At 41.4% G+C, this 14,152-nt stretch overlaps 2 protein-coding genes across 3 annotated transcripts in view; one reads left to right on the forward strand and one right to left on the reverse strand.

Moving 5' to 3' along the window:
• The window catches only part of LOC145932644 (fibroblast growth factor receptor homolog 1), a 44,421-nt gene extending 35,038 nt beyond the window's left edge, over positions 1-9,383 (reverse strand). The window contains exon 1 of one of the 2 annotated variants that reach the window (XM_083031753.1): positions 8,559-9,383. The gene's annotated coding sequence lies outside the window, so the exon portion shown is untranslated. The remainder of the gene's footprint in view (positions 1-8,558) is intronic. The other variant, XM_083031750.1, reaches the window with a different exon arrangement.
• The window catches only part of Ets96b (ETS variant transcription factor Ets96B), a 92,029-nt gene that overhangs the window by 10,952 nt on the left and 66,925 nt on the right, over positions 1-14,152 (forward strand). Inside the window, exon 2 of the mRNA XM_083031756.1 lies at positions 5,068-5,215. The gene's annotated coding sequence lies outside the window, so the exon portion shown is untranslated. The remainder of the gene's footprint in view (positions 1-5,067; positions 5,216-14,152) is intronic.

A 14,152-nucleotide genomic window follows, 5' to 3' on the forward strand; every position in this document is an offset into this window, starting at 1 on the left:
CTCATAAAGACACTACGTTTGCGTAATAAAATTTCGAAAGTAAACATTCTCGAACACAAAACGGAACGCCGAAGACCGCGCCGAACTCACAGATGTCTTCTCTTTAGCCTCAAGTTCACCCCCTCTTTGTGCTCCCTTCTCGATGCGTTTCTAAGAAGCTTTACGGAGAAGTCGGTTGTGGACCCTTTTGTTTACCGACTATGAACGTCGCGTTATTGCCGTAACGTAATTGGCGGAACAAGCGCAACGAGATGCCCAGAGATTGATGAGTCTTTCTTCGAGATTCTCCTGGTCGCTGATGCACTGTCATAATACAACTTTCGCGATATAATGTACTTTGTCGCGTGTATCTATAAGAATTATTTTGAAAAAATTTATTTTTTAAACAGTTGCATAAATATATTAATTGATAAAGATCTTCATAAATTAATTGTATAAAAATTAATATATAAAATTATATATATATATATATATATATTTATTTATTTCGTCACTGTTATTAACGTATTAGCGTCACTCGAACGATTCATCTTGAATATATTTTTATTCGTCTATCTCTCTATCTTAGCTTTCAGCTACTCAGTCTTTTTATGCTTACACTTAATCCTAAATGCTACCTAGCTCTTTTTCACGCTGCCACTTAAGGCTTAAAGAAAACGGGACGTGGGACCGGAGAGCCGTCCGCTCTCTTAATCGCGGCGCTCCGCAGCCGCGAGCGGCCGGTATTATTATGTGGTCAACCTATTAGGGACTCGCATTATCAGCCCCCGGTGAGTAGGTGCACATAAGGCCTGCCTTCCTCATCCACCCGCCGTGCTGCAGCGGCAAAAGGTTCCACGATTTATCGCGCATCCGCGAGTGAACGTTCTTTATATAATAGCGGCTACAATAGATTTTACGACGTACGTTCGTTAAGCAAACGCGGCCAAGAGATATGGAAGCTTTTCTTCTTTTTCTTTTTTTTTTTTTCGAACCTCAATTATCCCTCTTCCCAACGCGACTCAACGACATATAAATTGAAGATATATTATAAAAATAATTATGATATATCGCGAAATACCGATTATGATATATCATAATTTATTATATGAAATGCCAGGCTCGCTAATCTCTCGTAGAATATTCTTTCATCGCAGTAATCCGTATATTAGAGAGGGATTCTGCCGAGGAGGATTACGATTGCGGTCGCGCGTGCGACACGTTTCGCGGTCGGCGTGTTTGCGGTAGTTTCTCCAGCTCATATACATATATATACGTAATCGCGAGGGGAGGAGATATTAAGGCGAGCGAAGGCACCTATAGGCGTGAATGTATACAAGGAGGAAGGAAGGAAGGAAGGCTATCGTCAAATCGTCACCGCGCCGGCACGCGTCTCGTGCGCAGCCGGTGCTGCTTCGCATCTCGACAGAATCCACCTGTCGATGAAAGAAAGAGGAGGAGAAAAAAGTATCGTGAGGATGAGAGTTCGCTCTCTCTCTCTTATTTCATTCGTTATTACGTTCGCTCTCTCAACCACCGAGCGCTTATACGATGTTGTAACCGTGTTGAACAAATAACCTGTTACGTCGTTTCTTCGCCCCGTGTATAATTCTGACCTTGTCGACGCTTTTCGACTCTTGCTCCTTCTCTCTTTCTTTCTCTGCATCGATGAGAGAAAGAGAAAAGCGGCGACCACCGAACAACAACTTGTCGAGAAGCGGAAGCGGCGCGATTCCCGATCGTTCTTCGCTATATCCGGTCGCGGATTTCGCGTGCGCGTGAAACGATAATTATTTTTTCTATCTTTATGCCTATCTCTCTTTCTCGTGAAGCAAAGTACTTCTTATATCTTCTCGCGTTCGAAAAAGAAATTAATTAATACGGCATATTAATAAGCATCCGGTTAGATTCGTGTTTAATTCTAGCAAAGTTTCCTAAACTCCGTCTGTCTCTCTCTTTATAGCCGTCTATTAATACGGCGTGATTCTTCGAGTATAAAATGTAATCGGCGCGTGTCTGATTACTCAGAGAGATTCATTAATTTCATTAATTTGCGTTGGCCATATTCCTTTTTTTGCGATATATTATCTAATAAACCGCGAATAGAGTCATCATTCTTGTTTTACTTATCTACCACGAAACGTTACATGCGGCGGAGCACGTATATGCGGCAATTAGCGAATTCAGATTCCATTCTGATAAATCAGTAAAGTGCACGTGTCCAGCACGTTATGTATGTACGACACAATCAGTCTCATCTATTCCATTTCTGTAAGTCATTTGGCTCCCATAAATATTGACTCGCATGTAATTATATGACGGCGCAAAATTTTATCTGACGATACATACCTACTTGCTGCTTCGCGTATATATATATCCAATTTGTTTTATTGTTGCGCTACTTCTCGTAAGCCGAGATGTGCGCGCGCGATTAAAGCTGATCGGAAAATAAAAATGTACGTCTTTTTGTTTATATTTACAACGTCATTGCATCGCGGTAACTATTATACCTTTACCTTTCCGTTTTATATCACAGTTTTACATAACTTCGTTATTTTGTATAATATATTGCAATTCGTACACAGAGAGAATTTTCTCTTAGAATTTACCCTGAAAATCATGGTAATCGTGGGACAATATGGTATGGAAAGAATTTTATGAGAATTTCACTGATTAATATTTATCACAATAAAAAATCATATCTATCACAATAAAATATAAAATATGTTTCATTAATTTTACTATGCAGTTTAGTCAATTAAAATTAATCAAACATGTTTTATATTTTATTGTGATAGATATTAATATTTTTATTGTGACAAAAATATTAATCAGAGAAATTCTCATAAAATTCTTTCCATATTATCCCACGATTACCATGATTTTCAGGGAAAATTCTCAGTGTAGTTAAATATTATTCTAGCAAAAAGTGTACGTAGCGTATAATGAGAATATTTTCAAATTTTGTTAGAAACGTTTCTCGATAATCGTCGATTGCGCAATCAGTATATGTCAGCTGATTGAGATTCTATTCTATGCGATGCGAGATTGCGAGAAGATCGACGAATTTCAGCGAACGTCTATCCGAGATGATATATGTCCCACCGAACACGTCGAACACAATTAAGAAAAGCGAGCGTGGGTCGAAAGTGTGAAACGTTAGACGGGATTACCGAAGACGGAAACGTGCGCACGAACGCGAGACGATCGCGGCTTTAAAAGATTAGCGGCCGGTTAACCGCGAGCGAACGTGTAACAAATTTATGTGCGCCATTTATTCCGACAAATTCGATTTCGCGGTCACAGTTCAAGTTCGACCTATAAGGGGGAAACAGTACGACACGGTAGGAATAATATCGCGATAATACTGGTCCGCTTAGACGGATATTTCGGATGTTAATTTCGTGCCAGACTATCGTTCGGGGAGGAAATTTTGACCCGCCTTAAAATCTAATTTTTTTTTTTCAACCTGTGTGTCGGGTAATAAATATTGATTTAATTGATATTTAATATAATATATCGATGTTAATCTAGATATTGATTTAATAAATATTATTCTTTTTTTTTTATTTATTGTAATTTGAAAGATTGATATTCTCATATTTTTCATTTAGCATCTTATTCTGTACACAGTTGGAAAATTTGTGTTTTCTTGTTAAAAACGGTCCCCGTTAAAATTTTTGTGTTAAATATTTAACACATTCATGTGTTAATTTAACATATTGCTGTTATGTTAATTGGACTCAAATGTTAAATTATTAAAACAACTAAAAAAAAGTGTAAAAATAACACAATGTATATCTATTTTTAATTTTACACAATAAATATGTTCCGTATTATTAGTGACAAGATTTATCTGTTAAAATTTACAGAAAAAAATGTTAATTTTACTTTATAATATAAGTGGGGGTGATAAAATGTAAAATTAACAATTTTTTTAGTTAATTTTTACATTAAAACTATGTAATTTTACACAAAATTTATTTTAAGTTTATTTGAAGTTTGCATTTATTTTATGTTAAAATATTAACACAATATTCGTGTCACCATTTAACATATCCGTATTATGTTAAATTAACACAAAAATTTCTGTGGACCGTTTGGGACAGATGATATTTGTTAAATTTAACACAAATTTTTCAACTGTGTATCTTTTGTTGATGTTATATTAGTAATTATTATTAGTAATTGTAATATTATTTGTACTAAAGAGATCTTTTTCCAGTTGTTTATTATATAAATAAATTAAAAAATATTTTTCATTACATTTTATTATTATTATTTAATTAAAAAATAAGCGCACAGTAAACTGTTGGATTCCTCGCTAGTCTTCTGCTGATTAAAGAGGACAGTCTTAATGGACTCGCGCGCGCAATTTATCATCCGGAATCATGAATCCACATAGACGATTCGCAGAGACGCTCGATCACGCTTCGTCCTCGTTAATAGACAGTTTTCGCGGTATACTTGGCGACTATGCTCCCGCGTTTGATACGTGTCAGGCATGATTTACGCTCATTGTACACGCCACTCGAACGTTTACCATATTTGCGCTATTTTATTGCAAAAACTTGGTTCTTTAATCGGCGTGAAACGCGCGCGCGCGCGTTTTTCTCCTTAGAATCCATTTCTCAAAGTGCGTATCCGTATATGCTTTCGTGAATATACTATATATAAATATATGCGCGTCTATCTGGCGGTTATTAATAAATTTCGCGGCAACGGCCAGTACACAGTGGTCGCCGCAAATATCGGAATGCCAGGACGCGCGTCAAAAGTCGGGGGATACATCGACGCATTAAAACGCAATATTTATATACGCGTTGACGTAGGACGAACGCACGCGGCATGCAAAATGTTCGTATCGTTTTAATATTATTCCCCAACCTTCGGAGATATCAAAAATTCAATGCCGAATGTATTATTCATAAAGAGAGACGACGCCCGTGTTATTTATGTCTTTTATATTTTCTCCAACAATTTTTCACAATTCGATTACAATGTAATGCTTCGGCGCATCTGTAGTAATAATTTATATAGTGTGAGGACCTTTTTTTCATCGCAGATTTCTTGTTTTCTTGTTTTCAGAATTCTCTCGTTATTACAAAATCGTGCAAGGTGAGAAGATGGAATACGTATATCTAAGGGCTCTCTCTCTCGAAATTGTTTTCACCCTTTGAGCATCTTACAAGCGAAACCTGGACGGAGGAAGACATTCGTCATGTTTCCGCGACCGGTGAGTTTTTATTTGCACAATTTGAATAGAATTCTGTATCGCTGCCTGTTTCTCTTTGCCACGATTATCGAGTGATTTAGCGGTGTGCTTTGTGCGCCAAGAATGAACCGTGTAACTGGCTTTTAACGGGCATTATCGTTAATTCGATCGCGCGATACGGTCGTTAATAAGATATATGTCGCCGGCTATAAGAAACCGGCTAAAGAGAACGATCTCGTTCCGTAGAAAAGTCTTCCAATGTTCATATGTTCGGAGCAAAATTCTGTAAATCATAAACGATCTCGAAGTAAAAATCCACATCGTAAAATATAACAAGGTTGTCGAGTCGCGTTTAAACTCGAGAATTTTATAGAGAATATATTATTGTGCGTATACGCTTGGCGAAAAAAAAATTACATTTTAATTACGAGAAAGAAAGGGAGTTTTACAATCACGAAGGGCGTTTTCGAGCGACACTCGACTTTTGTAGACAACGAAGGGTGGAAAGAGCGAGGGGGAAGATCTCGCGCTGGGATGGGGAGGAAGAGGAGAAGCTTGTATCACACGAAGGAAGGAGAGAAACGTTCATTATTCTATTCCGGCGAAGCGAGGCCAGCAATCTGGTCTTATAAAATAAACCACTCTAGCTCGCTGCTCGCGGTCGGCGCGATGTGTCAAATAAATCGTAGCTCGCTTCTTACAAGCTTACTTGCAACTTTACTCCTACCTCCTACCTCGATCGTCCGTCCACCCGTTTCTCTCTTTCTCGCTCTCTCTCTCTCTCTTCAACAGTCCTCCGAATCTCTCGCTCGCTCGTCTCGCATTCATGAAATCAATCCTTCGCGAGTACTTTGACGCGTCTCTGCGTCAGGGTAAGGGAAAGGGGAGGAGATCGAGAGAACGAAGAACCGAGAAAACTCAATATGCCGCACTACTGTATACACGAATCTTATTATTCGAGGATCTTTGCATCATGAGAAGATGTCAGTCGTGACTTTGACTTTCGCGCGGATAACGCTCAAGCCACGCTTATTCAACTATTGCTGGAAGAAAATATTTAGAGAGATGAGTGTAATTGAGAGAGAATATGTATATTTTTAAAGAGCATTCTCTTGAAGGAGAAAGAAAACATTTAAATGTACAAATTTGATTCAACAAACATTTGAGAGGTTTTTTCAAGGATGATTTTATTCAAGCATCGGGCTCTACATTTTCGATTAATCGTTTGAAATCGATATGTATACTATTCGGCGTAGTGAACCTCTCGCAAGAGAGTCTTTTTGTCTCTGGAAGAGATGTTAATCAGCAATTTCGCCAGAGATAGCGTGGGTATCACCGGATGTGAGACAAACTCATGCGAGCCACGCGATCGCGGACAATACAAGCGTGGCAAAGAAACGCTCGTGTAATTCATCTAGCGTGTATATTATCGTTCGCGCGGACCTGTACGCTCGCGGCGTTTTACTCCGTGTAAACACCGGAAGCGAACACTGTTACTCGCTTTATGATTTGTGCGCAAGACAATCTAGCTCTTTCTCTCTCTCGCGATACTTTTAGTCCGTCCAACGCGTCGTCGACGATTACGGAGATGACTACCGGTTTGTAATTCACGAAAAATCCGACGCGCCAAAAGTCACGTTTTATTTTCGTGCCGAGAGGGAGAGAGAAGTCCAGAAGCTCGGTCTTTTATTCTACGTCGGCGCCAACTCCGTCGGGAGACCTACCTACCGAGAGGGGATTAAGTACTCCGAAACACCATTATTCTCTATGAAATGTTTGTGTCGTTAGCTAAAAATGTGCGCGGTAAATGCTCACGGAGCTGCCAGCGATTTACTCCGGACGATAATCTGATTCATCGTCCGGGGTGGAGGGAGGGGTAGGAAGATCTCGACAGACGCGCGTTTCTAGATATCCCTCGTTCTTTCTTTCTTTCTTTCTTTCTTTCTTTCTTTCTTTCTCGGTTGCTCATTCGCGCGCGCTACGTTCTCTTTCTCGATCTGGAATTTGGATTAAAGGAGCTCGAGACCGTCGAGACACGCGAGGGAAGAGATTAAGTAAAGCCGGAATAAATTACCTCTCCTTTCTCCCGCCTGCTAAATAAGCCGCCTAGTCTGGCCGGAGAACGCGTAGGGGATGAACTTTGCTCGCGTCTTGCACGCGTAAAGAGCTCATCGAATTAATTCTTTCAGTCAGTCTTTATACTGAGCGAGTGTGAAGCTCCACGCACAACTTTTTTTTTTCCTCTTTTTAGTCAAAGTTATACCTGTATAATCTAACCTTCGGAAAGCGACCGAGGTTCACGAAGACGGAGGAAAGTCGTCTGTCGTATCGCGCCAAGATCTTTCTTCCAAATTAATTAGTCGAGCAATTAACTGATCATCTTGCCGCGTTTCCTAATAATTAATACCTACGCGCTCTCTAATTATCGATGACGGCGAGAAGGAGAGGCTCTTAAGCAGATAATAAAACGAAAACGAGAAAGGACAGCCATTAAATCGTCATTTCATCTTCGAGAGAGATTAAGGTTCAAGGAGCTATTTAATTATTTGGTCAGAGACTTTTATACGTTATTGATTTTGTGTTGTGTTAGTTTATCGTTTATCTAAAATATACACTTGACATTTCCGATATCATCGAGAGAAAGAGAAAAAAAAAGAGAAAATGATGATATATTGTAATGGAAGTTTTCCATTACGCCGACATATCGCGTTTAGTTCGCGCGCCTGCAAGACGCATCGATCACATTGGGAAATAAATGGCACGAGTCTGCTTAATCGACCAACGAGGCAATACCAATTAAAGTTGCATTCCCGAACGATGTCCTCCAGCACTCGCATGTACGCACGCGAGCAAAACCTATCGATAAACATCGCGCGCGTCATCGCTCCGTTCCCTAGCTATACTTCCCGATGACGCCGATGATGCATTTTCATGCATTCCCGCAGATATAACTGCTAGCGCGTTTCGGCCGTTACTTCCCGTGGTGCAACGTGCATTTAATCAATCGCGTTTATCATTAACTACATTCATTTAATTTAATTTGATTTTGAATTTATTAATCACTTAATTTATATTAATTATTATTAATTAATTTTTAACTTATCTAGGGTAAACATCAATGTTTGTCAATATTTTTCCAATTTGTCACGATACAAAATTACTCATATTCGTTGCAAGAAAGCGCGTTTATTGGAGAACGAATAAAGGGAACTTTGCATAGAGAGATTTCGATAGATCGCGAATCACGCGCGTATAGTGAGATTTTCGCTCAACGCGAGATTACTCGTCCAATTCGAGCTTCGCCCACGTTCGTCTCGCGTTCGTCTCCCGTTCTTTATCTTATAGTACGGAGCAGTGTACTCACCGTATTGCGAGGCTCGCGATCTCCTTTCCGAGAAAACTCCTTCGATGATGTCTCGAAAAACTCTCTCCGTCCTCCCTTCGTCGGCTCCTCCTGCCTTCGCGATGCTTCTGGCGCTTCTGGCTTTTCTCAATCCGCTCTCAGGAACCCAGACTCTCTCTGTCTCTTTCTTTCACTCTGATGCACCCAGCACCGGCAACGCACGATCTCGCGAGGAAGGATTGAGAACGAAGGAAAAAAAAAAACGAGGGGCTGGTGAAGAAAAGCTAGAGTCACACCGCCGAGACGAGAGAGAGATTCGCGTCCGGAACGAACGGAAGCTCTTGCGATTCACTGTACACGCATTCCCGCTGTTATTTCAGGCCGACGACGGCGCGTCATTATAGATCCTCCTTCGCTCCTCTTTTCCACGCGCGTTCCATCCTTGGTCTTTCCTGAGCTCCTTTCCGCGCGCGTTTCCGCGATTTCTTCAGAACTCGTCCTCCGTCCACGAGGAGTGTCCCCTCTCGTTCTTGACGTTTCTCAAAATCCCATCACCAAACACCGGGGAGTATAGTCCATCCACTCACTGACACCGATCACCCTTGAAAGAGTATCCGATTTTCGTTTCTTTCACTACAAATATCGCGCTCGATACACGGAATCGAGACCGGTGGTGACTCTTCGGGGCAACAGGCGAATACGCGCGTCCGGTCGCTCGCGATGCTCGTTGCGCTCTGCGGGCTTCTCTCTATATCTCGTCTGCGAGGCGCTGCGTCGTCGCGGCGGCGACACTGACGGGACAGGCACCACTCCGATAGGAGAGGATGTGCACGAGGAAAGCTCGGGGCGAAGTGCCAGAAGAGCCGTTTGCTTGAAATAACCGCTCGTCCACACTCGCATTCCCTCCGCAACCCCTCGTAGAGTCTGTCGGTCTCTTTCTCTCTCACTCCCTCTCTCGTCCCGTTTCCCCACTACTCGACAGAGTGCTCCGATAGATCGCCGGCGAAACCTTCTGACTTACCCCACTATTCCGACGGCATCTTTTTCCTTCTCGTTCTTCCTTTCTAACGCTGCGCATTTGCTCTCTCCTTTTCTCTCCTCTCCTCTCCTCTCCTCTCTTTTCTCCTACCCCGGGTTCGTCGCATCGTGCGTGCGCCGCTCGTACGCACATGTGTAGTACGAGATGCAGTTTTCGCGCCATTCCGAGAGACGCGCGAAAGCAAAGCCGCGAGATTCCTCTTTCATGCTCTCGTGTAATTGTTAAAAAATTGTAATTGATCTGGAATTTTGGCCTTTTTAAAAATAGGCGGAAAATGTTCCCCGCGTAGGTAGGCGGAATGCGAGGAAAGAATGTCACCCCGGAAAAGGCATCCCTGTCCAATATCGAAACAATCGCGTGAATCGCCACTTGGCAGGTAATTTCGACGACTCCATGGCCGTCATCTTGCTAGGTCGGCCCTATTTTTCTTTCGTCCCCTCGTGCCACCGTGTCCGGAACACACATTCGGGACATGTGTTGCCCGAACGTCGACCACCTTTTTCGTTTCCCTCGGGACACTCAACACACCATGAACGGCGATGGTAGAACAGCCGAGATTACCAGTCTTCCTTCTCTTTCTCTATCTCTTCGTCTACGCGTCTCCCTTTTCCACCCCCTGGCGATGTCTGTCTCCGTCCGTTATTTATAGAAAGCCACGATGACTCGCCTAATCGTAACGACCTCACGGCTACCTATTATTATCCAGTCGAATTAATGAAACTCGCTCGTGGCAATCGTCAGCCGCACCAATTTATATTTGCCGTTTGTAGAAGGGACTCGCGTCGCATCATCCCGTTCGCTCCTTAATTTATATTTAACCCTTTCTGATGTATCGGATCGCTGATATACTTTTGCGTATTTTCATCTTCTTTCGCGCGTAACGCTTAATCCACGGTGTCGTTAATGGAGCGCTCGCGTGCACGCATCGCGAGATAATTCGTCGCACCGGGGGCTCGTTTGTCTCCCGTGCGAACGCCGTAATTCTCCCTCTTTCCCTCCCAGAATGATTCATTGATTTATTTTTATAGTTTATTGCTAAGTGGTGGCGCGCGCGCCCGCAACGCCACGCATACCTAAAGATTTATCTAGGACGCGCTGAAAGTAAGGGCCTTTGTCGCGTCACGTACCTTCTAAATATAAAATCTTTATAGCGCCCCGTAAAAGCGAGATCTCTCCCGACCCTTTCGGTTACAATACGGAATCGTATGTATCTACGCTCCCTGAGTGAATCTACGAAGGTGCGACCGAATAAAAGCCTCTTCGCCAGAGAGAGAGAGACACTCAAAAAAATGGTTTTGCAATTGTAGCAAAAATTTTTTAGGTGCAAAAAATTAACTGAGGTAGACAAATGCACATGTTGCAATATCGTATATATTTTGCACGTAATCAATCTAAATGACAGAGACAACTAAAAAATTCTATCTGTGACAAACGATAATTCTATCTGTGACAAACAATATTCTATCAGATACAAAAAATAGCGATAATTTTTGTTGCGACATCTAGAAATTTTTTTCCGTGGAGAGAGAGAGAGAGAGAGAGAGAGAGAGAAAGCCATTATACAGCGCAATTTTGTACGGCGTATCTCAAGGCCTTAAAGAAACTCCCAACATAGTATCGATGATCGATGGATATCGATCGTTAGCCTCAATAAGCGTGCTTCATCGCGAGATCTGTATCGCGTAACTCGCGTTTGTTTGCTCTACCTCTTCTGGATCTACGAGGAGTCGAGATCGTTATTCACTGCGGATTATCCGGCTAATTAGTACGTATCGGTAGAGATGCGAGCGTACGATAGGACGCTGCCCTCTCTCGCTGTCAAGCTCGTCTCGCTGTCACTGATGGAAAACACCTTAAATCTTCTACCGCCGCTCGCGGGCTCTCCTCGGAAACGAATTAGCCGCTCGTATGTATAAATAGTTACCGGTAATGCGTGCGAGAGAGAAAAAAGGGAGAGAAAGACGCTCGCAAACCGCGGAATGCGTATCGCGCGCGGGTTGGTTACCACAAAAGTACGAAGTTATGCGATTGATAGGTTACACTTTACAGTCGCGGACAAACAGCCGCAGAGATAATAGCGTTCTTTTTATAATAGAACATTTTTAGTCACATGCGCGCGAGAAAAGAGAGACGTCGCGGTACAAATTCGAACGAATTCCGTCCACGTGAGTATTCTTGATTTACCGCGGAAAGAGCGCTTCTTCGAGCGAACGGAGCACGAATTATGAGGGACAGGAGAAGAGGTGCGAAGCCGCGTCGAGGAAACGTCGAAACGAGCACGGATGACGGAATTATTATTCTCGACCGTCTCTGTCTCTAGTTTCCTCGGAGCTCTCTCCGTTCTTCCAACAAGGTAGCCTGTTACGGTTTCGTGTATGGGGAGTCCCTATCGGAAGCATCTGTTTGTTCAAGCAAAAGATATATAGAAATTGTACAGTTTTCTACACTCAGTGTTTGAACGGTATATATTGTTATATCTGAAACATTGTAATCAGAGAAAAACTCTTGAAAGAGAGAAAGAGAGAGAAGTTTATATAAGATTATCTCGTAGCGCTGAGCTTGTTTACAAATAATATTTTTCGAGATATCAAGAGATATTTAGTTTGAAAAATATGTAGTTATTATGACTAACAATAAGTTATTATGACTGACATTCTAGTTGACGAGATAATCGTTCTTGTAGAGCATTGCAAAGAAAATTTTATACTTCGTTATCAAAGCGGTGAATCACGCTACATATCGTTCGAGAATAATGTTCTTTGAGATGCTAAATGCTATTCACCGCGATAGATTTATTCGCGATAGAGTCGTCGGACTGTCCGAGAGAATCACGAAGAAGCAGACTCGGGAAGCGAATGGAAACTTCGCAATTCTGTCATCCTCCTTCCCGGTTGTCATCGACCGAAAACCATGAATTGTCTCGCGGCTCTTGCCGAGAATACTAGTCCGTCAGAGCTTCCTCTGTTTTTTTATTTTTTCCAATGACAGACGAAAGAGGCTCGATAAAATGCGACTTGTCTCTGTTTGCCGTATATATATATTTTTTCCTGTTAAATATTCCCATTACTTTTATAGAGTCTTGTGAGTAAAATTTTTTTACGAAATTTAACGCGAAATAATAAACGCTATTATTTATTTTGTGTATCTCTCGGAAAAAATCGACGTTATAAAACGCGAGAAGAAGAACATAATGGCGCGCAATATAATCACAACGACTCAGTTTCGGCCGTATAGTCGTAACAAGAAAATCGTAACGCACGTCGTGTAAATTTAGAACATTGTTTTCCGGCCGAGTAAATTCCATCAGTGAGTAATCACTTCCTAAATCCGGCCTCGCTAATTTCGACGATTTTCTCGCCGTGCATGCGCAGAGAATCGACTCAGTGTTCGCGAACATTAAGCGTACAACGAATGCAATGTTGCAATATGACCGAAAAAAATTACTTATGGATCGAAAGAATTCTTAAGCCTCTTAAGATAATTTTTCATTACGCAAAAGGATAGAGTACGTAAAAAAATTCGTAATATACGAACATTCGTTTCGGCAAAGGGAGAGAACGCGTGTACATAATCGCGTTTCTTTACTGTGCGTATGGGAACGAGTTTATTATTAACTCTTTTGGATCGACACGTATATATCTCTTTGAAGAACGCGGTCTTCGGCGGTGGCATAACAGACCAAATAGCGGTTCCAGGTACCGTTTGCGCGAAAAAGCTCCGCCTGCCTCTGCCTGGATTCTTTTTAACGCCTCGCTAAGTCATAATATTCGCGGCGCAAACGAGAGCAAACGCCTCGACGTCGTTTTCTTAGAAGTCAATAACGGAGATTTTTTTTTAAATGGTTAATCTCTGAATTACAAGCAGGTAATTCTGCAGTTATGCTTTCAATGGACTATTTATTGAAGATAAATTTTCTCACGTTAATGTATCCCATATTTTCTTTCAAATTTTTTCTGGGAACTATAACGAATAAATGTCCCAGTTGTAACCGCAAGCGTTGTTGCGTGAAATAGTTTCCTGCTCTTCGTCCGCGTGCAATGGACCAGTACGAATTCACATGCGCCCGTTTATGCTGTATGCGATGCACCTAAACGAGGATGCTGAGGATGGAAAGAGGGAGAGAAAGAGGGAGGAGGGAAATGAAATGGTGACAGGTTATTAAGGGCGGAGAACTCGAGTAATATCGACACATACTTTGATCTTTTCCGAAACTTATAATCGTACTTTGCTAATAAAATAAAAGTATAATTTACAAAATATATATTAATTGTAGATACACACAAACAATTATTTGTAATATGCGCGACATAACTTCTCTTTATTGCAATAAAACAAAAAGGCTCTAACTATGTCAATACGAATAATAAAAAAGACTAATAAATAATTTTAGGTATTTATTGGTTTAATCTTAAAGGTCCTACTTTAGGCCATCTTTTCTAAATTAAGAGCAGTTATAAAACGTTACGTGCCATGCAGTCAAATAAACATTTAAATCTGTAGGCGTAAATCTATAAAGAATTTGAGCGCATAACAATGTTTAATATTTAACTACTCTTAATTAGGTATTGAAAATGAT

The sequence above is a fragment of the Prenolepis imparis genome, unplaced genomic scaffold (assembly GCF_030444845.1).
Source record: "Prenolepis imparis isolate NDT839.2.m4 unplaced genomic scaffold, iyPreImpa1.0 SCAF_2, whole genome shotgun sequence".
Lineage (NCBI taxonomy): Eukaryota > Metazoa > Arthropoda > Insecta > Hymenoptera > Formicidae > Prenolepis > Prenolepis imparis.